Source organism: Myotis brandtii, unplaced genomic scaffold (assembly GCF_000412655.1).
Source record: "Myotis brandtii unplaced genomic scaffold, ASM41265v1 scaffold634, whole genome shotgun sequence".
NCBI lineage: Eukaryota > Metazoa > Chordata > Mammalia > Chiroptera > Vespertilionidae > Myotis > Myotis brandtii.
The window spans coordinates 1,371,964-1,384,299 of record NW_005370427.1 but is presented as its reverse complement, the minus strand read 5'-3'; the positions used below and the strand labels follow the sequence as shown (position 1 = coordinate 1,384,299).

Here is a 12,336-nt window from a genome sequence, read left to right as displayed (position 1 = left end):
TAAATAAATAAATAGATAAATAAATAAATGAAATCTTTCCATTTGTGTCAACATGGATGGACTTTCAGGGTATTATGCTAAGTCAGAAAGAGAAAGATAAATACCATATGATCTCACTTATATGTGGAATCTATATAATAAAAGTCCAGCGACCATTATGGCAGAATGACCAGAATGACTGGTTGCTATGACGTGCACTGACCATCGGGGGCAGGCGTTCAACACAGGAACTGCCCCCTGGTGGTCAGTGCCCTCTCACAGCTGGAGCGCCGCTCAGCCAGAAGTCAGGTTCATGGATGGCAAGCATAGCGGCGGATGCAGGAGCCTCTCCTGCCTCTGCGGCAGCACTAAGGAGCAGCGAGCCAAAAGGTAAGGAGCAAGCAGGTGGGCAGTTAGGAGCGAGGGGCCCTGGATTGAGAGAGGGATGTCTGACTGCTGGTTTAGGCCACCAGTTGGACATCCCCTGAGAGGTCCTGGGTTGCGAGAGGGTGCAGGCCGGGATGAGGGATTCCTGCTCCCTCGCATGAATTTCGCGCATCGGGCCTCTAGTATTAAAATAAGAAAACAAAAACAAACAAGCAAAAGACCCCAAACTCATGGATATAGAGAACATACTAGTGGTTGTTTGGGGGAGGGTGTTGGGTGTGACCTGTGGGACAGGTGAGGGTGTCCCATGACCTGGAAGCTGGAGGTGCCCCAGTGAGGCCAGCCTCCCATAGGTGCCCACATTGAAGACCCCTCAGTCACAAACATCACAAATTCAACATCTGTGTCGTGAAAATACAAGGGAAGCAGCCTTCACAGGTTTTTTGAGAGAAATAGGAGAAAGAACCTGGAGGCTGCTGCATCTCCTCTGGCCGGGCCTCATGGCTGGTCCTCGCTCGCGTGCCCCACTGTCCCTGGGGGGGCGGGGAGGCAGTGAGTCCCCTGGTGAGGACCTAGAGCTAGGCCCAGGAGACACCTCCCTGCCATCTCTGGCCATGGTCTGTGCCGCCCTTAGCCGTCCTATCCCAGAGCCCAGGCTCCTGGCCAGATGCGCTGGCCCTTGGCCATCCTGCCCCAGAGCCCAGGATCCTGGCCAGATGTGCTGTCCCTCACCTGTCCTGTCCCAGAACCCAGGCTCCTGGCCAGATGCACTGTCCCTCGGCCGTCCTGTCCTAGAGCCCAGGCTGCTGGCCAGATGCGCTATCCCTTGGGTGGCCCGCTGCATGGGGAGAAGGTGAGCCCGGGACCTGGGGTCACTGCGCAGGTCGGGGACCCACACTCCAGCACAGGGCCTGTGGTAGGTCACCGGTGCAGGAGACGAGCTGTCCAAGACCCTGCTTCCGGTGACCACAGGGCTGCAGGCCTGTCTGCAGGGACCTCAGTGTTTGGGGTCCACCTCCTGGGGGCACTGAGGGTTCTCCCTCTATGCCCAGGTTGGATGGTGGGTTTCTTTCCTTTTTTTTACTTTGAAGAATAATTTATTATTAAATTAAGAAATAATTATAAATAACATAATTTGAATAATTAAATCAATGTATCTTAATAGTAACACAACTTAAATATTTCATATTTAATTTACTACACTAAAACTATTCCATTAAACTTAATATATCATAATTTCTGTACTCCTAATTGGGCAATTCTTTGTTTTAATTTCCCCAGAACCTCAAAAAATAGGTCCAGGTGACTCCCTCCAGGAGCCCTCCCCATCCTTCCCAGTATCAGCTCTATTTAGAGAGATGTCCACACACACACACACACCCATGACATCACCAAGTCACACTCTGATGAAGGGAAAGGGACTTTGGGCATTTGGAGACCTCATGACCCTTCCATCTTCCAAGGATGTGTTTCTGTGCAGCTGGTCTCCCCAGAAGGTGGAAGGTGAATGCCTTTGCAATCCCTTTAGCATTTCTTGTAATGCTGGCTCGGTGGTGATGAACTCCTTTAGCCTTTTTTTTTTTTTTTTTTGTCTGGGAAGCTCTTTATTTCACCGTCTATTTTGAATGTTTGCCTTTCTGGGTATAGTAAACTTGGTCTTAGATCCTTGCTTTCCATTACCTTAAGTACTTCATGCAATTCTCTTCTGGCCTGTAGAGTTTCTGATGAGAAATCAGGTGTTAGCCTTATGGAAACTCCTTTGTAGTTAACAGTTTTCTTTCCTCTTGCTGCCTTTAAGATTCTCTTTGTCTTTAATTTTTGGCATTTTAATGATGATGTGTCTGGGCATGGGCCTATTTGGGTTCTTCTTGTTTGGGGTTCTCTGTGCCTCTGAACTTGTGTGACTTTTCCCTTTACCAGGTTAGGGAAGTTTTCTACCATTATTTCTTCAAACACTTTCTCTATTTCTCCCTTTCTGCCTCTTCTGGCACACCTGCTATTCTAATATTGTTACATTTCACGTTGTCCCACAGCTCCCTTAAACTGTCCTCCTGTTTTTTAATTGTTTTTTTCTTTTTGGTTCTCTGATTGAGTGATATTTTCAACTCTGTCTTCTAATTCACTGATTCAATCCTCAGCTTCCTCTAATCTGCTGTGTATTTCTTCCAATATGTTCTTTATTTGTGTTATGTCATTATTTATCTCAGACTGTTCTTTTTTCATGCTGTTGAGCATTTTTACTATCATTACTCTGAACTCTGTTTCAAATAAATAAATCTCTGCTTTATTTATCTCTTCTTATGGAGAATTCTCTAGTTCTTGATTGTTTCTTTGTCTCCTCATTTTGGCTTTCTATTTGGGTTTGTGACTATGTATTAGGTAGATCCTCTACACCTTTCAATCTCTAGTGCAGGACAGTGTTAAAGGCTGTTTCTGACTAATTAGATCAGGCAAAGATTCAAAGCCTCCAGAGACCACCTTTCCCTACAGACTGATAGAATTCTGACTTGAATTGCCCCCCAGGCAATAGTCCTCAGGTGTGGAGTTTTTATTCAACAAGGTGGGGCAGTTGCTTTTGCCTGGAGGCTAATTGTTATTTTTAATATCTTAAGTGGCCTCAGGGCAAGGCGTTTTCCAACAGGGTGTGTCAGGTGTCTTCCCCCATGTGAGAAAGATGTCCTCCGCTGCGTGAGGGAATGACTCAGACCAGGAAATTTGGGGTGTCTGTCTTCTGAGCTCTATCCCCCAAGTCCCCAGTCCTGGCTTCTGCTCTCACAGCTCTAGTCCACTTCACCCTCCCTCTGCTGGAGCACAAGGTGGGTGGCTCCACAGGGAATTTTATGCATTGGCCCTTTAAGAGAGTGTCTGAATTTTCAGCTGTTACTCCCTGGCAGACAGCACCCCGCTGCTTTTCACAGCCAGATGTTATGTGGGTACCCTCCTCAGTTCTGGTGCTCTTTTCTGGGGGGCCCAGCATGGGGATTAGATCCCAGGGTTCTCAGTGGCAACCCTCCACAGCTGAGATATCTCTCTGGGACTTCAGCTGCTGTCTGTTGGAGCCCAACCAGACCCTTTTGCTCCTCCGCCCCTCTTACCAGTCTCTGTACGGTCTCTACTTTCGGTCCTCAGGTGTCAGGGTTCTCTCCTGAGAGTTTTCTGTTGACTGTTCAGGAAGTTTTTCTGTATTTTAATTGTAATTCCAGTTTGTTCCTGCGAGCATATCTGATGGGTGGTGGGTTTCTAGTGCAGCGGTATCCTTGGAGGAAAACAAGCCCCAGCCCACTGTTCTGCCAGGACTGGAGATCCTGTGCTTCCTGGGCCCAGCACAGGGGTCTCAACAGTCACCTCCGGGCTTCGGCTGCGTCGGGGCTGGCACATGTTCTTCCTGCAGCTGACCAGGAACAGGCAGTCTTCCCTAGAGAGATAGACAGAGAGACAGAAAAATAGAGGATGCAGATAGAGATAGAAAGATAGATAAACAGATGATAGGGAGAGAGAGAGAGAGAGAGAGAGAGGTAAACAGACCATACAGAGATAAATGAGATAGGTTGTAGAAATAGAGATGATAGAGATAGAAAAATAGATGATACATAGAGATGAAGATAGAAATAGAAAGATATAGAGAGATAAACATGATCAAAGAAATGGAGAGATAACGGTAGACAAGATGAGACAGGTAGAGATAAAGAAAGAGATTAAAAGATGGAGTGAGAGACATGATGGAACTACACATAGATAGAAATACACATGGAGAGATACTGAGATGATAGCCATATCCATAAAGATAGAGAAATAAACAGGTGATAGACATAGATACAGAGATAGAGAGAGATAAAGAGATAGAGAGAAAGCATCATGAGAGGGATCATAACAGAGCGAGGATGCCAGGGGTCAGGCAGAGCTTTGGGATCTTTCCTGGTAGCTTTAGAAGTCACAGGCAGTTCCATTGCATGCGGCTGATCCACAGCAAGTCACTAAGGGCCCACATGTCAGGAGTATAGTTGGGGTGGAAGGTATTGCTGGAAACTTAATACAGTCTGCCACCAGAGGCAACCAACATTCCATTCATATGTCATCTTTTAAATAGCTTCCCAAAGAGACAATGCTGTACATTATGCTTCTTTCCTTTAATATTTAATCTTGGAAATCTCTCCAATGTTAACCCTAGCTCGCGCGCCCATTCCTTCTAACGATTTCAGTGCACTCCGCAGCATGCTTCCACCATTATTTCTAAAATTACTGTCATACTCATGGAATTACAGGTTATTCCAATTTATCTGCTGTTAGAAAACCATGTTGTGATGAATATCCTTTTAGATACGTTCATACAGTTTTGCAGGATTATCCTTGGGGTAAATTCTTTGAAATGGAATTGGTGAGTTCAAGCACATGTGCTCTTGAGTTTGAGATAGTGCCAAGTTGCCTCTCCAAGGGCCGTGCTAATTTACATTCTTATCGACAGTGACTGGAAGTGCCTTGTCCCACATCTGGGTGTGCACTTGGTATCATACAACTTTAATCTTCTTCCCAATTTGACAGGTGCAAAGTAGTATCGAGTTATTTTGGTTTTAATTTCTTTACATGAGTGAGGCCGAACACGTTCTCCTGAACTTATTGGCCTTTTGAACTTCATTTGTGTTCGAAGGTGGAGGAAACATTTTTCTGTCCATATTATCTTTTCTTTTTATTAGTGTGAGTCTTTTGAATATTTAAAATTAGCTTTTGTCATAAAAATTGCATACTTGCATCCATGTCATCATTTGCTTAAGGTATTTATTTGTCATACACTTAAAAAATTTCCTTAATTGAACTGATTAATCTTATATATTTTAGTACTTGGGTTTTGTTGTATCCATAGCTTCTCATTAAAGTTGCAAATACATGCGCTTACATTTTTTCTAGAACTTTAGTGACCTCATTTTTTTAATGTTTATTTCTTTGAAACATTTAGAATTTATTTGCTTCTTACTACTAATTCACTGATGAAGCAAACATCATCCAGAGAGGGTCATTGACTCCATCAGCCACACTGCCAGTGAGCGTCAGAGACAAGGCAAGAACCACCGCCTTTTGATATCCAGAGTCTGATAGTTCACTAACAGTTGTGAGCAGCAGGATGGGTTCCAGCCAGTTTAAGTAGGGAAGGAATTTATTATGGAGCGTCTGTAGCTCGCAGAACCTCTCAGAGAGTCACAGAGAAAGCGGGCAGCCCAGGAGTCATGACTGCCAGCCACACGGAGGCCTCTGTAATGAAGACACTGTCCCACTGCTGCTCACTGCAGGTGGCAATTGGGTGGGACACCACAGGCTCCACTGCTATGTTACAACCTGCCACCAGAGGCAGCCAACTGGTGACCATGCTCTTCTTTAAAAAGCTTACCTAATACCTGTCTACCTCACTTGCCCAAAGCTGAGTTCTCCAGAGCAGCCTCTATGTCACACTGCTAGATTGCAAACCCAACTCCCTATGGGGCATGCCATCGGCAAAAGTTAAGCCATGTTTTTGTGCCTTAGGTGCAATGAATTCTGAGAATGCAGAAAATTGGACTTGAAATAAGTTGGTAGTCATGGTGGTTCACTGCAGTCTCCATCCATTCTCTCTCTCTCTCTCTCTCTATTTATTTATTTATGTATTTATTTATTTATGTTAATCCTTACCTGAGGATATTTTTCCATTGTTTTTAGAGAGAGTGAAGGACAGAGAGAAACATCAATGGGAGAGTAACACATCGATTTGTTGTCTCCTGCATGAGCCTGACTAGGGCCTGGGCCTGGGAGGAGCCTGCAACCAATGTACGTGCCCTTGACAGGAATTCAATCTGGGACCCTTTGGTCTGCAGACCAACGATCTATCCACTGTGCCAAACTGTTTAGGGCTCCACCCATTCTCTTTTGGTTTGTTACTACGTTTTGTGTTCTTTCTTGGGAGCAGAGATCTCTGTTCCCTACATAGTTCCTGAGAAAAGTAGAATATTCTGGCACATTGTCGAAGTCAAAGTCCTCTCATGTCTTTTTATCAGGAGGCGAAAACAACTTGAGCCCGGCTGGCATGGCTCAGTGGTTGAGCGGTGACCTGTGAACCAGGAGGTCATGGTTTGATTCTCGGTCAGGGCACATGCCCAGGTTGTGGGCTTCATTCCCAGTGTGGGGCATGCAGGAGGCAGCCGGGCAATGATTCAGTCTCATCATTGATGTTTCTCTCTCTCCCTCTTCCTTCCTCTCTGAAATTCATAAAAATATATTAAAAAAACCAAACCATCTTGAATGTACCTGCTGGGTTCAAGTCTAGTACCCAGATGAGGCGAGTAGTACTCACAGTGGAGAATTTTCAAGCTGAATAACTTGTCTGAAGTTGTGGTTTTAGAATCTGGCAGAAACAGAGTTAATTCATATGTGATTTAGTTATTTTCACTCAAGAAGTAGATCCAATGTAATGCACCCTTGTTAAATATCTGTTCTGAGTAGGACTTGTGCTGCTCTCTACATCACTGAAGCTGGGAGAAGGCTTTTATATTCTACAATAAAATTTTCAACTTATATAGTTTAAAATTCAGAAAGAGGGTTGGGAGATATAATTGTTCATATTTAAACCATCTAATTTTGGCAACCTTTTGATGTTTTTTTGAACCAAGGTATATTACTTGCTGCTATGACATAATTGAATGCAGTCATAATGAAAGAAAGAAATTACATAAATAGATCTAAATGGAAATGATTAATCTCTTAAAGCACCCTACTTGTATGTTGAATTACCAAGTGAAAAGAAAAGTAATGGCAGAATACTCGCCAGCTTTAAACTGTACTTTATTTTATAGACGAACTAAACATGAACTAGTTTACACTTTCTTTATAGAGGAACTAACATGCACTAGTTTATATTTTCATTATAGAGGAACTAAACATGGAATAGTTTTGAGAATGTTTAGCTTCACTAAGTCATAATTTAGACATTCAATTGGCACATATAAAATTCCTATCCTTAGATTTATTACTTTGACTATTTCATTTGTTACTGTGACTGCTTTCCTATAAACATTCTTAAAGCACATGCTATGCAGGTACATGAAGACAGAAAGAGTCTGTAATATAAATGCATTAAGAAACTCTGATCACCCTGTGGCTTTCCTTAATTTTCATAGCAAAATCTATTTTGAAATTTAATATCTTTTGATTAAAAAATAATTGTTATCAACTTTATCATCACCTCTGATATAAAGGTATTTTGAAGTGGGTGAAAAAAAACAAAAAGTAACTCCCATCCCCTGTCCCCAGGGATGTGTATTTTTGCATGTGGGAGCCTTTGTAACGGGTCTCTGTGGTCAGTTGTACACCTTGACTACAGATTCAGTGCAGAAGAAAGGAGGGAGAGGAAATAGAAATAAGTTGCACAGCATGACTTCTGAAGGCCACATCCATTTTTAACACAGAGTGTTATCTTCATAAAGATTCAAAGCCTTTTGAGCCACCTAACTACAAAGTTCCAAACATTTCTCCTCCATTCCAGAGGAGTGTCCTGGAATACCTTCTATCCTCTACCCGTGTGATGACTGAGCTCCCAGGATTCCCGATTGCTTGAGCATGATTGCTGAAATGGTTTGGACCTTTTCCGTAGCACAGTGTTGTGTATGGCTGTGCTCCTTCTTACTGGTCTCTAAGGGGAGTATTCTGGATGCTGAGTGTTTGAAAGTGACTGAGGTTGAAGAAAAGGGAGGAGTCTGCCTGCTCATAATACTTCAATCAAACAGAATAGGCTAGGCCTACATACTCCAAATCAGGTTCCATCACATAGCTCTAATAGTAGCGATAATAGGTGATTATAGCTAAAATTGACTAGCAGTTTCTCTTTTCAAGTTTCGGTGGCCAGCCTGTAGGTGTATCCTCTCATTCACCTTCACAGTGACCTTGGGAAGATGGTTTAAAAAAATATGAATGTTCTACAGGCGGAAAATGACTGAGCTGGGATTCACATTCAGTTTCATCAGGCTGCAGAGCTGCAGCTCTAGATTGCTGAATTTTACTGCTCTTTCAACAGCATCCTTTTATGCAATAGACATAGCAGGACTCTTAAAGTAGGGGAAAAATTTATTCTACTTTCATAACTAAAATGTAGTCCCTAGAAAGAGTAGACTACTGTACATAAGATTGTTCTAGTACTGAATATTTATTCATTCATTTAATTAACATTTATTGAACACTTACAATAAGCCAGACCCTCTGTATAAGATATTGTTTCTCTTCCCAAAGAAATTATAGTCTAATAGATATAAAGACAAATAAGTATGATTGAATGTCAGAGATCCCATAATACAGGGTCAGGAAATAAAAAGAGACCAAAGGTAAAGAGTAATCATATATATATATCCTATATAATAAAAGCTTAATATGCAAATCGACTGAACAGTGGAAAGACCAGTCAGCGGGGGGCAGGGCCGGCTAGTGGGTGGTGCCAGGCCAGTCAAGGCAGGTGCCAGTGGGCAGAGGGAGGGGACAGCAATCGGGGGTGGTGGCAATGAGTGGTGGTAGAGGGGTGATTGAGAGGTGGGGCCAGCCGGTTGCCGGCCGGCACCGGCCCCCGATCACCCCACAGGTCACCTCCAACAGAGGGAAGCCAGATTGCGGCTTAGGCCCACTTCCCATGGGGAGCAGGCATAAGCTGTCAGTCGAACATTCCCTGAGGGCTCCCAGACTGCGAGAGAGCTCAGGTCGGGCTGAGGGACCCCCTGAGTGCACAAATTTTCAGGCACCGGGCCTCTAGTATATGTGTGTGTGTGTGTGTGTGTAATATAAGTGGCAATGGTCAGGTTGGGGTTGGCGTTTTCTGAGAAAGTTTTCATAAGACACACCTGAAATGAATCTTTAAAGGCAAACTAGTGCCTTTTAGGTAGAACAAGGGGACACTGGCAGGACTGGAGGGAAGATGGAGGGAACTGTCGGAGAAGGCACGGGCGTGGAAAGGCACCGTAAATCTCAGAACTGATTATTTAAAAGGTTAAAAAACTGGAGGGATAGATAAACCTGGAAAGCAACTCAAGAGTTTTGAATTTAATCCGCATGATAGTCATTGATGAGTTTTAAGCCATGAAAAAACTAGCGAATTTATGTTCTGGGAATATCCCTGATAAAATGAAGGATACATTTGGTTGCAGGGAAGGGGTATGGAAACTTAGTCTAGAGAGTGGAAGTCAGAAGAAATGCCTATGAGGTATGAAAATACGGTAATAACTCTCCCCCAAATCCTGTGATCATCATAATCCTTACCTACAAGACTCTCTTTAATCACTCCAGCCCAATGTCTGAAAATAATACATGCTTAATACATATTTGTCTCAGAATTATGGCATTGGGGCAACTCTAAGGAAAGGGATAATTGTTCAGTAGAATGACTGTTAAAATATGATTTTAGGGGACTGTGGGGACCACAACACGTTATTTCACACAGTTTTCACCACTTATTCCTGAGCAGCACTCCATCCAGGCAAACTGGACAAAGTCACAAACATGTTGCATTGGTGTTTCAAAACTCAGTTTATGTGCCCAATAGGAAGGAACAGAGAGGAATTGAAAATAATCAATTTGTGACTTTGTTTACAAAAAAAAAATTCCCTTTGAAGTAGCTTTTGAGTAAATTGCCTTTTAAAAATCTCTAACCACTTTGGGATAAATCACTTTTGGACCCAAGGGAAATAAAGATTTAATGTGTCTTAGACTCACAGTTGCAAATCTTCGTGGGGTCCTAGTTATGCTCTCTGAAACATATCCCCCAGGTATGTCAAAATATTTGTTTGTTTTATAAGTGAAAAGTGCCCTGAATTAGGATGGCAAACTCATTTCATTTCTCACTTACAACATCTGCATATACGTTATTGTACTGTTATTGTTTACCAGTGAAACTTATTGTGGAAACGATCTCAGGGTTCTTAGTGAGTAAATCACAGTTCGGAGATGATAAAGTTTGCTCACTGTCCCCTGGATTGAAATCTTGCCAGCAGACAGTCACTGCTTGGAGGGTCCCTGGCACCCTGCCACTGGAAGGGCACAGCTTTTCCACAAGGGGGTGTGGGCGGTCTGCCGTGGGTTTGCGCACACTGCACAATAGAGCAGTCAGGAGGAGGTGACTACCCATCTTACTCCTCCCAGAAATCACAACATGCTCACAATTCACTGTTTGAAAATAGCGGTGGGTTTAGGCAGGACCCTTGTTACAGACATTTCTATAGCAAAATAATGAACATATTTTTTTATATATCCATCTAGCCAGGCTAGAAGACATCTTTTACTCCTTACCAAGGCCATGGCTTTCTCTTGCTTTTCCTTTAGGACCTTGTGTTAAAATGTTGCCTGCTTGAATTTTCATCTTTAGTCATGCCCTCTTACCTGGAAATATGCTCACGCTTTGCATATCTAAAAATCCCTTCCCTTAAGAATGTTCTTTCTAATGCCTAAAATTAATACTCCTCCCACTCTTTTTCCTGACTGGAACAATCACTGTTTCTTTTAAACATCAAAAAGAAGTCATTTCTATTCCTTTACCTTCAAAGTTCTCTTCTAATCAGTCATAGCCTGTAGATTTTTACTTGAAACTTTTCCCCATGTCTGTCCTCTTCTGTCTAACCTTGAGCCCAAGAGGAAATGTTCATCATCTCTGATCTGAATTATGGCAATTGCTTCAAACTGATTTCTTTAGAACTCCCTCCCTCTAATCCACTCTAAGCAGAGCTTCGGGATTAATCCTCCTAAATCATCAACTTGAATAAGTAATATTTATGCTAATACTAATAACAATAGCAGTAACAACAACATTCAATTACTTTTCATTCTCTCCTGAATTTTCACCACCCTCCCAATTTGACACAGCAATTTTCACTGCTGTATTTCTCACTTTATTTCATCGTTCTCATTTCATTTCCTCTTCCTGTCACCTCAGGCATTGCCATCCCTGTGCTTGTGTGTTTTCTTTGTCAGATTCTGAAATCTTATTTCTTCTTTAAGGCTCATAGAAAACCCCATCTTCTCTATATTTCTTTCTCAAAATCCTTGATAAGTCATTTCCTTGTTGTGAACTGAGTTTCAAAAAAATTTTTTTAGTTGTTGAAACAATTTATCTGGGCAAAAGTTTGCTTCTGATCCAGTTATTTTCTTCTGCATACCTTCATCAACACAAGAAACTTTATAGGGACACACCGGAGGCTAAAGCAAACAGCAGTTAGCATAAAAATGCAAAAAGAATCATTGGAAGGCCAATGGACTTTGATATTCAGCAGGGCTGAAAATCAGCATAATATTGCCCTGCTGTGGGTTCAATGGCTCAAGGCAATTCCCTAACCTGATAATCCTTTTACTGTTTACCAAACTTTACCTTTGATCTGCCTGTATGCATTGCTAAAGGGCAAATGTGTATTCAAGTAAATAAATAACCAGAGGTCGGTGTGTCTCTTCAAAAAAGAGGCTCCACCTGGCCCCCAATGCCTTCTAAATTCATAATTCTTGTATAGTATTTTCATTTGTGCATCAGCCCCTCCTTCAGATCCTGAGCCCTGCTGCAAAGGTCATGGCAGGGACAGACTGATTGCTTTTGGATGGACTCAGAGAAACTAGTTGTTATGAAATATTCTGGACATAATCATCATTAATGTACACAGGCCCCCGCTTGTTTATTTATTTTCTTCATCTCTATTTCCTTTTGCTATTTCCCTTTGCTCATGTAATAAGTGCAAATAAAGGGTTCTTATAAAGTGTGTGCTATGGCTTGTGACAAATATATTTCATTTAAATGGTTTCCTGAGAACCAAGATGGTGGTGTAAGTAAATGCTTGTACTTGCTGCCTCCTATAACCACCTCAAAATTACAACTAAAATACAGAACAACCATCATTCAGAACTGCCTAAAATCTGGTTGAATGGAAATCCTACAACTAGAAAAGTAAAGAAGAAAGTGAATTGAGACTGGCAGGAGTGGCTGAGGCATGGAAC

The 12,336-nt window shown here is 42.4% G+C and overlaps 1 long non-coding RNA gene across 1 annotated transcript in view; it reads right to left on the bottom strand.

Annotated features, from left to right (window-relative positions):
- LOC106723743 overlaps positions 1-12,012 on the bottom strand; it is an 18,775-nt gene extending 6,763 nt beyond the window's left edge. The window contains exons 1-2 of the long non-coding RNA XR_001359460.1: positions 12,002-12,012; positions 1,099-1,103 (exon numbers count right to left, since the gene is read on the bottom strand). This is a non-coding gene — a long non-coding RNA (uncharacterized LOC106723743). The remainder of the gene's footprint in view (positions 1-1,098; positions 1,104-12,001) is intronic.
- Between the last annotated feature and the right edge of the window lie 324 nt (positions 12,013-12,336).